The following is a 19,778-nucleotide window of genomic DNA, read 5'->3' as shown; positions in this document are numbered from 1 at the left end:
AAGAGCCATGTCGTCTTTTTCACCTGTCTGTGCTCTAGTGTAGTGTACTTCTTGGTCTCTCTGTAGCTCCCTGTCTAATTCTCTTTTAGTATGTTTACCTATTTGTTTTGTCTGATCATCTTTGTCTATCTGTTTGTATTTGTGCATATTTTTGTCAAGTCATGACAAGGCCCATATCTGGCCCTGTCCTTCTTGCCAGACTCCAAATCAAGTAAGCAGGAAAACTTTCCATGTCTGCTTTGCAAGCTTGTCCACCAAAAAAAGTCAGGTCACTGGATAGCCAGTGGGGGAAATCTGTTCTTAAAAGCAGAAATGCTGGGCGTATAATTAATTCTGCCTGTATTGCAGTAAGTGAAAGTGTTCATATTTTAAATGAAGTGCGCATGTTTTTCACATAATATAAGACTAGCACTAGGGATGCACCGATACCACTTTTTTTGGTATATGAGTAAGAGTACGAGTATTTGCATTTCAGTACTTGCCGATACCAAGTACTTAATAAAAAAAAAACATGGTTCAAATTTACAGGTAACAGCTTTAGTCATATAATTTAACAAAGAAACAAGGGACTAGTTTTCCAGTTTGTTGTAAACTCTGTCTCTTTGGACAACACAAGAGGTATTAACCCCTTACACGCTGCTCAAACATAGACATTTCTCAGACCGTGGTATCGATCCATGGTATCGGGGGACATTTAACAAGTACTTTAGAAATGTGGTATCGAGGCCAATACCAGTATTGGTATCGGTGCATCCCTAACCAATATGGTCTGGCTTTTACAAACATAGGCTTATTTCATACATGGAAGAATCCATATTTACATAAATTGTGTTGAAGAGTATCAATAAGTTGTGTTCGCTGTCAAGTATTAAGAAAGTTATGATGTCAATGGCAGTGTTGGGTGTAACTAGTTACAAAGTAACTAGTTACTGTAATAATATTACTTTTTTCAGTAACTAGTGTAAGGCATTACCAGTCTGAAAATGGTAATATTATTACAGTTTTCCCGAGCTAGTTACTTGAGTTACATTCGCCAGTAGCACCTTCATCACACAAGGCACAAAACACAGAGAACAAAAGGGAAGGGGAGGTGGGCGTGAATGGAACAGTGATTGGTCTAAGTTTGGCACGAGGTATCATTTACCATCACCGATTGGTCGACACCCGGCAGCCAGCAGCACAGAGCGGCAGCGGCACACTCCGCTTATATAAAATAGCTTAGTTACCTTAACAAATAGGATAATATCCTTAACTCACTAATGACAACTTAATAATTCAGTTATCAACCACATTTTGGAGTCATCACTACATTTGGAGGTGCATCCCAGCAAGACCCACATATGTTTTGTTTTGGTGCTGGTTTGCTGGTGATGCTTGTCTATGCTGTTTTTTTTCAGCAATGATGGCTTTCATATAAAAGAACTGTATGGATATTTTAATTAAAAGTAACTACTACTTTAACAACAGATGCCAGAAAATGTGGAGAAAAATCTGCCAGTTAAGTACAAGTACCTCACATTTGTACTATGTGTTCTAATGACATTATCTGCACTTTGATATTACAGTGGCAAAACCTGGGATGACACATGGGAGACTGCCAGCGAATTCCAACACAAGTCCCACATCCCAACCAGCTTTCAGCATGACGGCCTACACCTTTACATTATCAAGCACCTTTCAATTGTTTTTGATTGTCTTTGAACACAGCAGAAGAGGTGTCCCATGCAAGATCATAAGAGTTAGTGCTGTTTGTCATAATGAAATTCCCAAAGGCATTATATTTAAAGATTTTTGGAGTGCAGTTTTAGTACAGGTAAGTCTACTTGAACTATCCCAGCCAGACATAAGTACCACAAAACCTCCCAAAGCTATTTAAATCCCTCTTAAATTTTGTAGTCCTGATTGAAATGTCCAATTACAATATTAGATAAGAGTAACTTTAACATTTATAATTGTTATTAAAAATGTGTTATTTACTTACATTTATTCAGAGTAAAATAATAAAATTTAGTCATATTCAAACATATTTTATATTTGGCTATACAGAAAGCATATTTTTTATCAGCCTGCATGCTACAATAACTTAATTTTATTTTGTAAACAAACGTGAAACATTTTGAAATATTGTATTATTTATTTTTATATACAGTATATACATCTGCAACAAGTATATAATATTAGTTACCTTCAGGTTTATATAAATGAAACCAAATATTTGCTTAGATTACTGAGAAAACTTTTTGTTGTGTGTGTTTGTGCGTGTATAATAAATAGACACATTCATTATAATCGTACCTACAGTGATTTACACCCGTGCTGATCATTACATTCAGGATGGACGTGCACGTGATTACCATATATAGAGATGTGTGACGATTCATTGACGTTAGCAGTACACGCTGTGATTGGACTAACTATAATTCAAAATTAATAAGTGATCCGTTTTGCAAACTTTGTTTTGCTGTGGTTATGACGTTAGTTATACTGTCAGTTGTTGTTAGGTATTGCTATGTTAAAAGAGATTACCCGTTTATCGAGATCCCAACCCTAACCCTATAGTGTACTACACCCTTCTATGAACTACAATTAACAGCGCCATGTTTCCCCGTCCCATCGATAGAATGACAATGGCTTATGGGCAATGTAGTTTAAACACGTTTAGTAATGAAACTAAATAAATACAATCTTTAATGAACAAAATGGCATGTAAATGTGTTCATCATACAAACCCCTATGGCATATTTAAGAGTTAGAATGAAATTTGGTATTTTATTGTGATTACTTTTTAAAATGCTTTTTTAACAGCTTTCCGTGCATGTCAGGAATCTCTGTTCAACATTATTTAGTAAACATATCAAAAAAAGTTGTCCTAACAATTTTTCTCTTTAATAAACTAATCAGACTTTGCTTTACAGCCATTTGAAATTTGCATTATTTTTACATTTCCATGGGCTGTTACTGGGCCCCTGGGAGAGGGAGGACAGTAAAACCTACACAGATCTACCCTCTTCATCATGGATAACAATCTGTGCTGAGTAACATTTTTATCTGAACAATATTTTGATTTCCCACATTTTCCAAATTCATATCTTGATTGTGTTAACTTTTGCTGATAATGTCATTAACATAGGAATTGTTGTAACATCATGTGACAAAGATACATTTAATAAATAACACAGAAAGCAAATTTAATTCTAATTTTGAAAATAATGAGTCCATATCATAATGATTTTCAGGATGAAATTTTTATACAGCACACTACAGTTCAACCCAAACACACAACCCAAAAATATATACCTTGATAAAAGCTGTGAACAGTTGAAAACTCTTTTATAAATATTTATTTATAAAAAAAATAAATGTTTGAACATGATTTTGCATGCAGATGACTTAAATTATCAGCAAATTAGTCAATTCCTTTATTTCTCCCAATCAAATAGTTTCTTCCGAGGCATTTTGTTTATATCAATATTTTATAAGCTTTCGCATGTGAAGTTTTTCCCAATCTTAATGGCAGTGGAATATTAATAGAAAGTCGGATGAGAAGAAATACCTAAAATCTCTAATGTAATACAGTGGTTGAGAGTTGGGGACATCCAAGCACTTTTGGCTTTATCATTTAAAAGATATTAAAAGTTAGATGAATCATTTCTTTGCACATTTAACACACACATCTCTTGTTACCCCATAGGTGGGGTTTATTTTATCAAACAGAGGGTTTGATGTAACACCTGCTAAAAATAGTTTAAACAAATAATAAAATACAATTCTGTCTATATACTAAAGGTGGATGTTGTTTATATATATGCCTATAATAGATGAATGTGTGGATATCTATCCATCCATGATCCTTCATCTAACCATAATTGTATTATGCATCAATGCAAATAGATTTTTTTTAAAAGGGCCGCACAATTAAGACAAAAATTATAATTGTGAGTTATTTCCCCTGATATTGTATTAACAGTTATCACTTTGATTAATAGTATTTACATTGTACTGACTTTGTTACAACTAACCCCGCTGTGTAAAAATGTTTTCAATCCCAGCTATCAGTTACTAGGAGTTGCTGACATGTTTTAGTGATTCAAATAATATAAGGTTGGATTTGGTGACTTACACACCCAACTCAGAAATTGAAAAACCATAAAACACTTACTTCCATGCCTCCAAAACACTCTTTGTTCAATATATTAAACAAATTCATGTTCTGTTAGAAAAAGACCAGAAGCACAGATTGTCTGGCCCTGTATAAAAATATGTAACTGTGTTACAATCAATCCCATGTTTGTTTGTGCCCCGCTCACTTTAATTGTTGCACTTAATTTCCACCACTGACTAGTTGTAGAAGCATATTGTACATGTATACAGTACATGTCTATTATGTGAATAAAGAGGCTACATAAGGTTATGAAAAGTAGATTTTATTAATTGCTTTATATTGACAGTTAGAAATCTTTGTCCAGAATAATGGAAGGTATCACAGTCTTGTGGATTACAGACCATCACCAGAAATGTCAAAGTCACCGTCGTACTCATCAACTTCTATACAAGAAGTTGATGTTCTCGGCTCCCGACAAAACTTGTAGGTAACAGTCTCTTGCTTGGCGAATCTTAAAAGAGGAACACAATAACTTTAATCAGAAACTTAATAAACAGACATCATTGTTGTGTACAGTATATTTATTAGGGCTGCCCCTATAAGACAACAAAATGTTTGCTGGTCAGAAGAGTCATTGTTTGTCATCAATTAGACAATCACAGATAGCAAGAAACAAAAAACAAATATTTAATGCACAGCTTCAAACACTGCTAACACACAATTTAAAACATCTAAAACAAACTCTACTGACGTCATTACCTTCTGATATCAGCGAGAATTTGAGATGGCTAAATTGTTAAACGTTTGCTGATGTCAGTGCATGCCCATGAGAGTCAGCATGTCTGCGCGTCCTGCAAACAGAAAATATGATGTCAACATATTCCCCATATTTATTATATAACTAGTGGAGTCTTACACCTGCTAGTGCAGTTGTTTTACCTGCTTTTGAAATGTGTTTTGTGGTCACTGGAATCCTAGAGAGGAAGGCATTGCACTGTTCCACCCCCTCTCCTAATGTTAATCCAGTACCATCCTGATATGCCATACTCCATTTCACCTGGTTAAAATGAATAAAAAGATCCAGATGTTTGCCGATGTTCAATTAATTTTCTATTGCATAGCAACTTTTTCTTACCTCACATTTAAAATCATGGGCTTTGGCATGAAATACTTTATGTTAAAGGAATGGCTTCATGTTAAAGGAACTTGGGTGGAGTGATTGCTCGCAGCACCAGAGAGTTCGCTCACCATACATTCACATGAGACAGAAGCGTTAACACTTGACGAAAAGCTTGTCTGAAACGTGGCCAGTGTTGCCAGATCTCGCGAGACAAATAAGCAACCAGGCCTGTGAAAACAAGCCCAAAACAAGCGACTTTTCTACGCCCCCGCCCTCCCCCCATGTCCGTGAGCCTCATTGAGAAGAATGGTGCTGCATTTTTTTATGTTTCTCTGTGCTAGCATGTTTTATACGAGGTCCGCATGGTGTGCACGGATTTCACATCAGAGGCGGACACTAACTTAGTATTTTTACTTTAGAATTGAATTGAATTGAATTGAATTTTTACTTTCTACATAAAAGTATATTTTTAAGTATTTTATCATATTTTATCAGTGTTTTTCTTTCGAAAACATACTATCATATATTATCATAATTTTTACTCCACTACATTTTTATAATTTCAAGTTTTTGGTTTATATTTAATATTTAAGTACATTAAACAACAATATTTTTTTCTTCTTTTACTTAAGTAAAAAGTACTTTTGTACTTTTACTCAATTAAGTAAAAGTAAACCATTTTCATGTAATTAGCTATTAAATCAATGTTAATATGCAACATAAAACAAATACACAGTATGATTCTATGCTTTAGAATGCAGTGAAATGTTTTTAGTAAAGTAAAATTTTTCCCAAGACAAACAGTCTGATAAAGCACAGATTTTTGGAAAATGTATTTAAAATACTTATGTAACAAGTTAGTCTCCGCCTCTGCTGATACTCTGCAAAGTGTTTTTGAGTCGTCCCACACAACATGTTGAATCCATTATTTTACTGCTTTCTCTTTCTCCCAGTCTTTGTTATATTTCTTCCCATATTTAGCCCACTTTGTCCCAGGCATTTGTTCCTCCAAAAACTCTCCTACAGTCCAGTCAGTCACCATCAGTCGCAACTCGCGCGCATTAATTTAAAGTTTACGTCACTCACTACTAATCAGAAAAAAAACAGATTGCCCTGCTCTGCCTCCGATTGGCTAGTACTCGTTGCCATCTGGGTCAGAGCCAATTAGAAGCAGGATGTGGGTGGGAAAAAACTCTGCTGCCTGTCTCCTGTGTGTATGGGGTAAGGGGAGGGACAAAGACTAGACAGACTCTTTAAATAACATATAGAAAATATCTGATTGACAACTTATTATGGAGCGGGGATTAAGCCCAAATAAGCAACTACACTTTCGAAACAAGCCCAAAAAAAACACGACCCGCGACTACCAATATTTGTAAGCGACTTTAGAGAAAAACAAGCCCAAAGTCACTTATAATAAGCGGACTTGGCAACACTGAACGTGGCCAAAAGACAATCACCGTGGCCGCAACACATGCTCCGGTCTTCCATAAACTAAATTGGCTGGCTCTGCCTAGGATATTTGCATAAGACAATCTGATTGGCTGACGCACACGTTGCCGCTTGAAAAGTTGAGAAATGTTCAACTTCTACAGCGAGCAACGCATGACGTCACCCATTAAAAGTGAATGGGAAGCGTTAACGCTTACGCCCTGTGTGAATGTAAAGTCAGATTGAGCTAATCACTCTGCCCAAGTAGCAGTGCTTCGTCTTCTGAGAATATAGTTCCCAGTATGAATATGGTTAAAAGAACGCTGTGTCTCATATGACCTTGTTATTTGTACACGCTGTAACTATACAAATCACAACATATAAAAAGGAAAACGTTGGCGTTATTTTGTCACTTATTGGGAGCAGTATGCTAGCTGGAGCCATTTACTTCCAGTCTTTGTGCTAAGCTAAGATAGCGGTGGGTGCGTCAGACAGAGTTACAGCATGCACAAAAATGAAAAGGGTATGTATGGACTTATCTAACTTTGGGGGGTACGGTTTTCCTGGAAACGGTGTGCAACGGAATGCAACAGGTTTTAGAAGCGTTTTCTCTTGTTTGGTGGGTGTGTCAGAAATGTCGGCCCAATCAGCGGCAAGATGTATAAAACCACGAGGTAGTAAAGAGACAGCTCGCTCAATGGGTTCAAGTTGGAAAGTTGTCTTTCATTCTGGACGGCATTCTTGACTTGCGCTGGCATAGATCGTTAATTTTTGTTCATGTTAATATCTGCATTTACAATACATTTATAAAATTAAAGGTTGTAACTGTTAACATGAATTAATGCACCATGAACAAACATTAATAACTGTACTGACATTAACTAACATTAACAATAATTTAATTAACAACTAATACATGATGAAAAACGACATTGTTAATTGTTTGTTCATGTTAGTTAATGCATTTACTAATGTTTACTAATACAACATTATTTTAAAGTGTTACTATTTACATCTTAATACAAACACTGTGTTACAAAGTTTGGAGTACCTAACAGCATTCTTTAAACGATATTACTTGCGGTTTCCATCTACTGAAACGACAAGCATATCTGGAGTGCATGCAAATGAAGTCTCTTACTTGCATATATTGTCCACCTTGAATCGCACAGCCTCCCGCTCAAAAAACGTTTCTGAAAACTGTCTCCTGAGATCTTGCCAGTCTATTAAAAATAAGGAAATCAACAGCTAATAATGTGCAACAAATACATTAGCACCAAGCAGCTTTTCAACCTACAATTTTAATATATTATCAATACTGTAGGATACACACAACAAAAGCAGACAGTTCGCTGATTCAGCATTCTTAAAAATGCTTGACAGGACAGTCCTGGTGCCACCATCTTCATTTCTTCAAATGAAAACAAGATATCTATTGCATAAATTGTGGCGAAATGAAGGGTTGCCGGCCAGTAGCCATTTCTGTTTAGGTTTTTTTTACCATTTATACATTACTTTCTACTCTTCATACATTACAAACATTTTGAAATCAATTAAGAAAAGATTTTTAAGATTCTACTATAACAGAACAAAACAAAGTTCTTCAGATTCTTACCATTAATTGTGACAACAGCAACTGTCTTTCCTGGACAGACCCTTAATGACTCTGGTGAACAACCACAGATTTTGTCAGACATTTTCACAGGTACAAGCCACATTGAAAAACATCAGTGGAGGACAATTAAGATCATTTTTTTTGACTGAGTAATATAAGATTGTAATGGTGGTGTAGCACATTGCTGAAAAAGTACATGAGATATGCTTAAAATGCTGAGTGAAACGAAGTATCCACATAAATTCAACACCAAACAATGAGACAAAAAGGTATAATTGAAATAGTAGCATTTTACTGTAGTTTAACTATTCTGAAAATGATATATGTTGTACATACACAATATGTACATACACAAAACTTACCACAATGGGAAAGACCCTTATCCACCACAACAGTTGTTGGAGGCAATGGCTGGAAGAATCCAGCAGTCATGGCATCTCTGCTATGGAGGACATGATGCACAGAAGAAGGGACGAGGTCGTCAGTCACAACACTGGATAACAGCTTGGGCTTCTCCCACACACTGGCAGATGTGCTGCCACATTTTCTTGTGCCACAGCCGTGTTCAGCAGACAGGGTCTCTCTGCCCTTCACCTCTCTGAAAAGAGAATTTGTGTGTGCTTCAGTTTGAGGAAGCCTGAAGAGGATCTCTTGGGGTTCCTGGAGGTGATGCGTCATTACCTGAGAAATCGTTCAGTGAATACACTCTGTTAAATTAGTATAGAGTATACAAAAACAATACTTTTATATTTCCCTTTAAGTATATATATTTACAGCATTTAATTGTACTTCATGGAATGGCTTTGAGTTTAAAAGGTCCAGCATTCTATCAAATTTAAGAAAAGAAACTACGTCTTTACATTATAACCCACTGTCATATTCTGTAATTTAAACACATTGAAGTACACAACAACAGTCTCTGGAGCAAAGGCCACCTCACAATGAGTGTCAGGAGCATTGAGAGGATCAGTGTTCCGAATGTGATCAGCTTTAGAGGATAAAAACAACACAAAGCAACATTTATCTGTAATATACAATAAAGTATACATACATACAAAATTCCAACTTGTCCCAAGGCTAGCGGCACAGTCTAGTTACCAGTCTGAAATGGTGCAAGCTCTTTGTTTAAATGTCTTGTTTTTACTGTGTTTTGAAGCTTTGATTGTGTTTACAGTGTGCAATATAACATTCAGTGTGTTTATGTTTCACATGTAAATAACATATTTTTTCACACGATCTACTTACCGTATCTATATACCGCTGTCTGATGTCTTCCTTGTTCTATGAAGTCCTGTAAGTAAACAATGTACATTCTAAAATATATATTTAAAATATAAACAATGCTTGTCTTTCTTTTGTTGATTCCTGCTTGACCTTGGCATTGCATAGACAATATTTCCATCAATGTCTCTTTTTCTCCAATGCACCCTCGGCTCAGTTGTCTTCATTGGTGCTGCTGCCTTTCTTGCAGTTCACCAAGAAAGTCATCAAGACTTCGGAGCTCATGCTTTAATTCTTGACCGTCAACCAACTTATCCAAGATCTTGAGATGTTCTTGAAGTTCTGAATGGATGGACATGGTGATGAGCAGAAACACAAACATATAGAAACACTCAAGACAGAGAGCACTACAGAAAGACTGACAAGTACAGTTTAACAAGACGGACACAAACGTAAAATATAAGTGTGTGTCAGTATTCTTTTCATCTGTGTGGGAAAATTGAAAATTAAGCTCAAATCTATGTGACATTGATTTTAAACAGTTAAACTTGTATAATGGATACTGATCGTGTTGGCTAAAATTGCCTTTAATTATTTCATATTAAAACATGATGAGCCACAATAGTGCTGATATGAATTAAGTTGTATTGTTTTATTATAGATCATATCTGACCGTTTATTGTATAATTTTGTGTGGATTTTAAATAATTACTGGTCTGGAAAACAAACCAATCTGGCAACACTGTTCTTCATCGTGTTGGCTAAAATTGGCTTAATAGTTGCGAGCTAGTGTAATATAGGTAACATATCACTACTGAAAATCTTGCATTTCCATGAATATTGCATGATTAGTTACCTTATATGCGACAAAATGAATTTAATTAGCTCATTTTGCTATTAGCCTACTGCATATGTGGTGCAACAAAGTTATTTTTAATGACTTCTATTATTTACCATCCTAAAGATTGCTACCGTATACATTATAATGTTCCAAACACAACTTATTGTCACGATTAAATTTTTTTTCTGTGTAAATGTAAGAATTATCTTCGTCTCAACTTACCGAGTTGAAATCGTTGTGGACGTCTCATTCGATGACGTCACAGTTATTACAGGATTTAAAATAAACAAATTAATAATCAAACAACTTATTAATTAATCGAACACAAGTAAAATGTATATTTAGATATATATTTATTAACATCAACGATCATTTGATAAAAATGATTTATCACCCAGCATGCATCACGTCTAATAAAGATCACTACATGATCAGAAAACGCGTAAAATACTTAATCTCACGCGCCGTGGAGCGTTGTTAAACTCACCTCTGAATGTTGTCTTACATGCAGTTGAACGCTGTTTTAATAAAACTCCTCTCTGAATGTTATTTTACCCACATTTGAGCGTTCTTAAACTCACCGCTGAATGCTATTGATCCTGCAGTTGAACGTTTTTTTTTTAACTCACCGGAAACCGCTGTTGACTGCGAGGGACTTTTAACATTAAAAAACAGTTGAAAATGACCAGATAAATATTGACTTACGCTTGCATAGATCGTTTATTGTTGCCGATTCCTATTTATTCTTATGTATTGCAGTCTTGATAAGATCTTGTGAATAAATGTTGATTAAACAGCTTCCCTACTGCAGCCCGACTGGCAGAAAAAAAAATCGTGCTATATGCACTAAAGATTAATCCAATTGAAATGCATTAGTTTAAAAAAAAACGTGCTGGAATTACGAAAATAACGAAATAAACGTGTACCTGCCACGAATAAATAGATTAAATTACGATCACGAAATGCCGTGAGACTGGGTTGCCAAATCAGTACCCCTCAAAAAGTATTGAAGTAACACTGTCTCAAAAAATGAAAACATTCCTAATTTCATTCCTAATTTCTTGTACTTGAGCCACAGTTTTTTTTTTTTGTATTTCTAACCAAAACATTACATTTATGTTTCTATACTAATGAAATTTGTTTTTCTTTTTCAGAACTTATGTCATGATAGATAGCCTACAGTAAGATGAGCCTGAAGAGGAGATTTGGGAAGATGCTGTTTCATAAGTCTTTGCTTTGCCAGATGACCTGTGGTAAGTTTGTAAAATGTATATTAAAAATAGGGCCAGAACATCTCCTTATCAATGTTTTTTTATCAAGTCAGGATGTCTGCCAACGAGATGCCTTATTGGTCTGGGCGAGTTTGAAGTCTCTCACAGACAGTCCAGAAGGTCTGGAGTCCATATTAGCTTTTATTGGTAAGGGACTGCACAAGAGGCTGTTTGATCTACATGTAAAGCAACCAATCAATGTTTGCTTTGTTTAGCGTCTCAATTTGGGGGTGTTTAAAATATAAAGTCGATATCACCTAAGTATTCAGAACCTTTACTCAGTACTTAGTTGAAGCACCTTTTGAAGATAGCAGTTACAGCCTAAGTTTTTTGGGGGTAGGATGCAGCCAATTTTGCAACAGCTGGTTTAGTTTGTAACCAAACCAATCAGAAGCACCATTCACTTCCATAGTATTCTTTTATCCTACTAAATGAGGATAAAATGCTATGTTTCTAGTCAAAAAATTAAAAAACACACATCTTGCCCTTCCAATAACAAGATTTTTTATACATCGGCTAAAAATACAGCAATTTTAACAATCAAATAACCTGTGTTTGTTTTTGCTCTTTAGATGCTGTCATCATATTTTAAGTACAGTATGAGCCAGAATGGATGAGTGGTGGTGGCCATAAGAAGAGTGTCAGCTAAACCAACAACAACAATTTGCCGTTTACCTTGAATTAAAAAAAAGGTTTTCTATTCAGATGAGTAAAATGACTTTTAAATATGATTTTGTTTTCATATTTTATGTTTTATTCTATATTTTGAATATTCCACTTCTGCAGTACTAACTGAAAACCTTAACTATTTGAAAGAATGCGTTTTATCTATAAAAGATCAATTTTAGCTTTTATGTTTATTTAGAAATGGTAGGCATGTGCCGTCATATTTGTACACATTCAGACTTTACCTACTTTAGGTGTATTTTTTTATGAATGGGGTTGTAGTGTAAGTTATGAGCAGCAAGTTGCATTCATATGATAAATGCACTGAAAACATTGCATGAGTTGGAGTGTAAACTAAAATTCTTTATTTAGTGTTAAAAAATAGGAAGTTGAAACTGCGTTGTGATGTCAACGTTGATTCAATATGCAAAATCAATGCATATTTCAGCGTTAATTTGACCTTAATTCCCCCATGTTGAAAGTGTGACATCATTGAAACAGCGTTGCAAAATCGACGTTGATTCAATGTGCAAAACCAAAAGGTAATTCAACGTTTGTTCCTGAAGTTGATTCAACAGTGAATCAATGTTGAAATGCTGTCTGGGATTATGACTTCAATAAATTTAGTGGTTTCTTTGGAAAACTGTAATGGTCATAGTGGGTCTCTTGGTAATTTATTGGTGGCATTTTGTTTATTGGATACCATAAAGGACCAATACATAACTGATGGAAACCATTAAATATGTGCAAATAAAGACCAGTACAAACTTGAAATGGAACCATTAGAACCAATACAAAACTGTACTGGAAACCATTAAATATGTGCACATAAAGACCAATACAAACTTGTAATGGAACCATTAGAACCAATACAAAACCATTAAATATATGTAAATAAAGACCAATACAAATTGTAATGGAACCTATACAAACCAATAAATCGTAATGGAATGTGCCCAAAACACACTACGTATTGGAAACCATTTGGTAATTGTTTTAATGGTTAATGGCTGATGGTTTGTAATGGTTTTGAATTAGAATTTCTGTAATGGTTTCTAGTGAGATAAAGCCTTTTTGTCATGGGCCTTTGTGGAACAGCCTGCCAACACACCTCGGAGCTGCTCCATATGTATTTATAAATCTTTATTAAAAACCCATGTGTTTCCCTTAGCTTTTGTCGAATGAAATAAAGAAATCTACTATTTATTTTATTGTGTCTTGCTTGAATGTGTTTTACTATCTTCTTGATTAGTATTTTGTGTGTTTATGTGTTTCTTTGGACTTGATTTAACTCTTAAAAATGTTTATTCTGTATAGCACTTTGGTCAGTCTCGTGAAAACTTTTAAATGTGCTTCATAAATAAAAAAGCAAAAAAAAAAAGGTTGGTTCGGGAATGTGTAGAAATAATATGATGTCAGAGTAGAATTGAAAATCCTCCCCAAACCCAAATACAACAACCACTTTTTTATGATTGTGCTTTATTTTGTATCATAAAAATTGTACAATCAAAGCATCATGTAGCAACATTGTAAGCATAAAGGATTACACATAACATTTAAAGTAAAAGAAATACACTTTAGAGAAAAAAAAGAAAATAAATAAAAAATAAGATATGACATGATATTAAAATATATGACTTTTAAATACATTTTTCTTGAGAGACTTTTATTTTGACGCGGTGCTTTGTTATGAGTAACCATGGAAACGGAGTCTTGTGGAAGAACCTGGGAACAACACAGACGCTGTAACGGAGGCTCGGAACATAACATTAGGAATGCGTGTTTAAAGTTTTTTTTTTAAGAAGAAGAAGTTCCAGCTAGCGTGGGGTGTTTGTTTACTTTGTGTACCGCGGATTCATTTGTAAAGAAGCCACAAGTCGATGTTGGATTTGCAGAGAGACTGTGATTAAAAGCACCACTTATTGGATCTGACAACAATGACACAGCAGTATACAGTGTAAGTTAAACATTTTACTTTATTTAAGATAACGTTACTGCGTTTCACCATTGCTTTGTAAGAAATGTAACATATGTGTCTGTTTGACTGTTTTAATTTACTAAAAAACATTAAACGATTAATAAAGGTGCAACACTTAACAATACGAATTTAATATAACGATAGAAATATACAAAGTTATTGATAAGGAAGGACTTATCAGCCGCAATTTAGCTTTTGATGCCCGCTTACTGTGTTGTATACGGTAATTAGCCAAGTTGCGCTTGAAAGGTCCAACACTCAACAAAGCTTTTTATCATATAACTGTGGTATGTCAACGTTACGTGTATGTAAGAGCAACCTCACAAGCATATTAGAAATATACAAAGTTATTGGTATTAAGGATTTAACTGTTATCAGCCGCGGTTTAGATTTTGATGCGCGCGTACTGTGCCTTATACGGTAATTAAGTCACGTCGAGTTTAAAGTTTTGTTTCTATTATGTGTATCATCTTTAGCACCCAGAATATTTTGTGCCTCAAACATATATGTGTTCGGCTGCTATTTTTACACATTAATGTTTTTAAAACATTTTCCCACATGCAATGACGGGGAATAAAGCTATCCAATCATATCAGTCCAGGTATTCAATGCGGCACGTCCCTTCAAACGAACAATTCATAAGTAGACCCCAGACAACAGTATAAAACAATAAACTCGACAAATTCATGGCCTCTTTGTGAGTGCTGTTTTTGTCAAGGTCAATTTACACGTTATGATTTTAATGTTTGTATGCTATAACTTTTAATGTGCGCGCAGCAGAAGTCTATCATCATTTATTGCGTTAGCGTAATAAAATGAGACGCAGCACGTTTCACAGAGTCAAAGGCTCGACATAACGTTACCTGATAGAAGTGTTCGTTCTTCATTCAGGGTAGAGTGCCAAAATATGGACGTGTTTAAGCAAAAATCACCCTCCACGACAGAAAAACATTATCAAACAATCGTTTTTGTGAAGCACCAGCCCAGCGCAGATGAGCCGTGATCTGCAAATATAAAAATAATTCCATTTGTGTACGTACATCTTTATTGTCTTCAGCAGTATTTAAATCATCAGAAAAGTACTACCAATCTCTAAAACGGTAACTTAAAAAAAATACATATTCAGAATATAAATCAGAAAATCCAGCGCATTATTACATTAAACGTAACAATATAAAATAATAATGTTAAACAATTAGATTTATAGTAAAACTATCCCCAAAATAACACCTATCATACTTTCCCTACTCAACTCATTATTTATTCAAATACAACAGCCAATAGCAAGTCTCCAAGTGCACGCACCCTTCAATATTTTTTATTTTGTTTTTAGTAGCTCTGTTTATTAAAATTTGAATATCCAGTTTGGTTGTAATATGATTTATGGTAGATATAAATTATATAAAATGGTTACAGTACGCATACAGTATTGTAGGTTCATTCGGGCAGTCTTAAATACAAATTTTGGCGGTTTGTCATCATCAACTGAAAATCTTATGTATAACGTAACGTTAACTTATTTGAGTGGGGAGATGAAGCTCTTTTTACTCAGACACCCGCTGCCTTTGGTAAGTAATTTACACTTTAATATGCTACAGATGGACGCATATATTTAGCTGTCTTGTATGTTTTGATAAAAAGCGCAAAATGTTTTGGTCCCCCCAAATGTTCAAGCTGTGGTTAGGCCTTAACGTTACACACACTTCGGTAATTTACTGGAGTGACAACCGAATTCTCCTTACTAATTAACTCTCGCAAATTGCAGATAGTAACCTTTGCAGAAAGTCCATTGTGTAACCAAACTGAAGAAATAGTTGTTGATGAATTTTGGTTTTACTACAGCTAAAAACATGGTTTCTTTAGTAAAAAACCATGATTACCACACTTTTACCACAAAAGACATGGTTTATTTTCGCACTCTACAGTAATAAAAACGCTGCACGCTGTGTACGCAGTCGTTTCATCGTGTCTGCTTACACAATAAGTTAACCAAGGGATTAGTAATGTAAACATATGCATTGTGAAACGTGAAACAGATAACCCTGTCAGTTTACCAGGGTTTACATGTACTGCAGCATCATGGTACTTTTAATAATAATAATAATAATAAAAGTAATAAAGAACCAATAATATAATCTGTGAAATAATTATTCTAGACAAAAAAATACAGTGTAATTATTTTACAAGAAATAAAAATGTATGTTATAGGATTTATTTTGAACTACGCTGAGCCGCTTTAAACCAGATTTTTTCTTTTTTTCTCTCTCTCGCCATGAACCAGATGACATCACATTTATAATTGGTGATGTCATAGAGAACGCTGCTCTCATAAAGCGCTGTTTGCAGTGTGTTTGGTCATTCTATGGTGAGACTCAGAACAGTAAAGCTTGACAACACTCGGGAAGACACTGCAAGGGAGGTAGGAAAGGAAACCTTACCAAGTAATTGGCACAACAAATTTTAAATTCAGATAACTGAACACATACTGTACAGAACAGTCGGCAGAGGTTTGGTGTCCTTGCGTAATTCAGCCTGAAGGTGGCACTCTAATATTGATTGGCAGGTTTTACAGTCATGTATAGACAGTATTATTGTATTTGGATATTTTATAATATCTGAGTTGGTTACACAGCTACTGAATTGATTTAATCAAAAGAACCTGTGTTACAGACTTGACACAATGTACTGTACCTATAGAAGAAGTACTACATTTACACATGATACATTTATACATTCAGTGGCCTACTGTTGTAACTACTAATACATGCTGTTAAGAGTAACATGGAGATTCTGATTTTTTATTTTATTTATTTATTTATTTATTTTCTTAAAACATTTATTTTCTGCTACATCAGAAGAACAAAATCTTGTCTTAAAAAGCAAAAATTCTAACAGCATGGTTATATATTTTCCTTTTATATTGTAGTTGTTAAAAGCACTTTTTATAATTTTGTGTGTGTTTTATATTTTGTCACTCTGTCAAGATATGCTATACCTGTTCAGGAAAAGCTGCCTGCAATGGAAAACATAAAGAGACCAATTACCAACCAAGATCTGCATTATCAGGTATTGTGCTTGAGTGTACTTAATTTGTATCTACTTATCTTATCTATCTGTACCTTAGTTTATATAAACTCACCAGTACATAGCTTAAATACATTTAGCGACTTCCTAATTACATCGGCATTACAGAATATTATATAGGGATAAGCTACGTAAAAAGTGTAATGGGTTGTACTATATTTTAGTGTACTTCATGTGTATCTGCATACCAACACTGCAAAAAATGACTTTCTTACTTAGTGTTGTTTATGGAAAAAAGTAAACTTTTTCAAGAAAATGTTTCTTATTCTATTGCCAGATTTTTTGCTTGTTTTAAGCACTAATTTACTTAAAGTCTACAAACTTTAGCATGTAGATCATTATACTCTGTCCAAGAGGCACCCGGAAATTATACCTGAAGGCCTCACGCTTTTAGAAATGAAACGCTGACACGTTTGATAATAAGTTGGTGATGATAAATCAACACCATGACGCAGCGCCTTGTTTCTTTCACAGGGAGCCGGGTTATGTGGCTGAGACGTTGCGCGCGGAGGATCCGAAAAAGCCCAGCTGGACTCCTCGCCCCCTGACAGGACCCAGCGATGACACGGAGAGCATTACGGCCCACCGTGAGTAGTTCCACTTTTCTTTTTTTATTTATTTTTTATTTTATTTTACAATCTCAGAAACATACACACATATACACAAATACAACATAACATGATAAGAAAGAAAAGAAGAAAAAAGAAAGAGAAAAACAAGAAAATAATGATACATACTGTATAATACTGGTAAAGAGATTAGTTAAATCCATAATTTCATGAGTTGTAATGGTGATTATTATTAATTCAATTTCTTTGGTGAAGAGAAATAGATAATAACTATACTAAATAATGAAATAGTATTATATAGCATCAACACGATTTTTAATAGGAGGTGTATACTATTATTATTATTATACAGCGTATTTTTAGATATAATGAGCATTTAAGTTTTTTCTGTTTGAGTAATTTCAATATTTATATATTTATTTATATATACACACACATGATTGAAATTAGTCAAAGAACCATGAAAAATAATTACAGATGATATCTTATTTGTGATGTAACGGTGACGTCTACTCGCAAAAGGTCTATTACTCCTGTCTAGTAAAATACAGCAAGGAGCCGAAGCATGCCACTGTTTTCATATGACATTTAAATGAGACTAAAACGATCACGAATTTGTGTACAGATTGGGGAATAAATTACAATCTTTAGTGGGGCTGCGCAGACATTTCAGCGAACTAAAGCGTTACCTGAGATTACACTCAAGCAGATGTAATGATAATGTTAAAACTTTTTATAGGAATATACTGAAAATAAACAAAGATGATTAAATAGAATATCTAATTAAACAAAATGTAGATACTTCTGAGAATCTTGATTATTATCAGGGGCAAAAAGTTGCAGCTCACCAGGTACACCCCTGCATTCTGGGGCCCCTTGGTAGCTCGTGACCCAAGGGAGTTGCTGACCTTTGCCTAATGGGTAAATCTGCCCCTGTTTATAGTCGAGATGTTCTTATGTTTGCATCAATTGATTCCTTTTTGAAGTTATAGTCTGGGGCTGTAATCCTGGTGTTCACTAGTTAGCTCCCCAACGAGAGACACCTCTTCCAGTCCAGATTATACTTTTTTTCTGTCACATTAAGTGAGATCTGGAAGGGGGACCCAAGGCAGGGAGCAGTAAATAGTGTTCACGCAAACAGGGTGCATCGGTCAGGCCCACCGAAAATGACATTGCACCAGCAGCACCCAGAGTGTCCATGGATCATCCATGATAATGCACCTATATAACCTATAAATAAACAAGTATACATTTCCAGTATCTATACTATAACCACTACTACCACCACTTACATCTATATTAATAATAGTCTACATTAATAATAGTATTTATAACTTAATAGTGGTAGCAGTATGCAAAAAATATAATAATAATAGTAAATAAATAAAATAACAACAGGAAAATAGGACATTCTCATAGTCCGTTATCATATAATTATAATATAATTTTATAGTCTAGTACATATACATTTTAATTATCTATATTTAATTGATGAATCATACAATCAAAACTTATTTTTAATTTATCTATTGTAGAAGCAGATTGTGTTTACATCCTTTGACTTAATTTGGGACATCAGCTCACCAACTAGATTAATTCAATATGTAATGCTAAAAACAGGGTACTGAATGTTATATTACATTTTAATAACTAGTTTTGGGTTTTTGATATATGTTGTTCTTAAATGATATGTTCCCTTAATAAATCTAGCCATTGTGTAACTGATATTTGGGTTTTATTTTTCCAGTTTAGTAATGTAGTTTTCTTGGCAACAGCTAGAGACATGAGTAAGGGTGTTGAATGTCTAAAAGATGGGTTAATTTAAGAGGTATCACCCAAGAGGCATAGTACAGGGAGCATTGGGACTGGTGGACATAACC

The 19,778-nt window shown here is 34.6% G+C and overlaps 2 long non-coding RNA genes across 2 annotated transcripts in view; one reads left to right on the top strand and one right to left on the bottom strand.

Moving 5' to 3' along the window:
• Positions 1-7,793: 7,793 nt before the first annotated feature.
• Positions 7,794-19,778, bottom strand: part of LOC141367302 (uncharacterized) — a 138,932-nt gene continuing 126,947 nt past the window's right edge. Inside the window, exons 2-3 of the long non-coding RNA XR_012371635.1 lie at positions 8,269-8,319; positions 7,794-8,064 (exon numbers count right to left, since the gene is read on the bottom strand). This is a non-coding gene — a long non-coding RNA (uncharacterized lncRNA). The remainder of the gene's footprint in view (positions 8,065-8,268; positions 8,320-19,778) is intronic.
• LOC129441653 (uncharacterized) overlaps positions 13,872-19,778 on the top strand; it is a 34,555-nt gene continuing 28,648 nt past the window's right edge. The window contains exons 1-4 of the long non-coding RNA XR_012371012.1: positions 13,872-14,224; positions 16,527-16,664; positions 17,230-17,311; positions 17,804-17,916. This is a non-coding gene — a long non-coding RNA (uncharacterized lncRNA). The remainder of the gene's footprint in view (positions 14,225-16,526; positions 16,665-17,229; positions 17,312-17,803; positions 17,917-19,778) is intronic.

The sequence above is a fragment of the Misgurnus anguillicaudatus genome, chromosome 2, assembly GCF_027580225.2.
Source record: "Misgurnus anguillicaudatus chromosome 2, ASM2758022v2, whole genome shotgun sequence".
NCBI classification, from domain to species: domain Eukaryota; kingdom Metazoa; phylum Chordata; class Actinopteri; order Cypriniformes; family Cobitidae; genus Misgurnus; species Misgurnus anguillicaudatus.
Note: the sequence above shows the minus strand (reverse complement) of the source record. Positions and strands in the feature narration are given on the sequence as shown.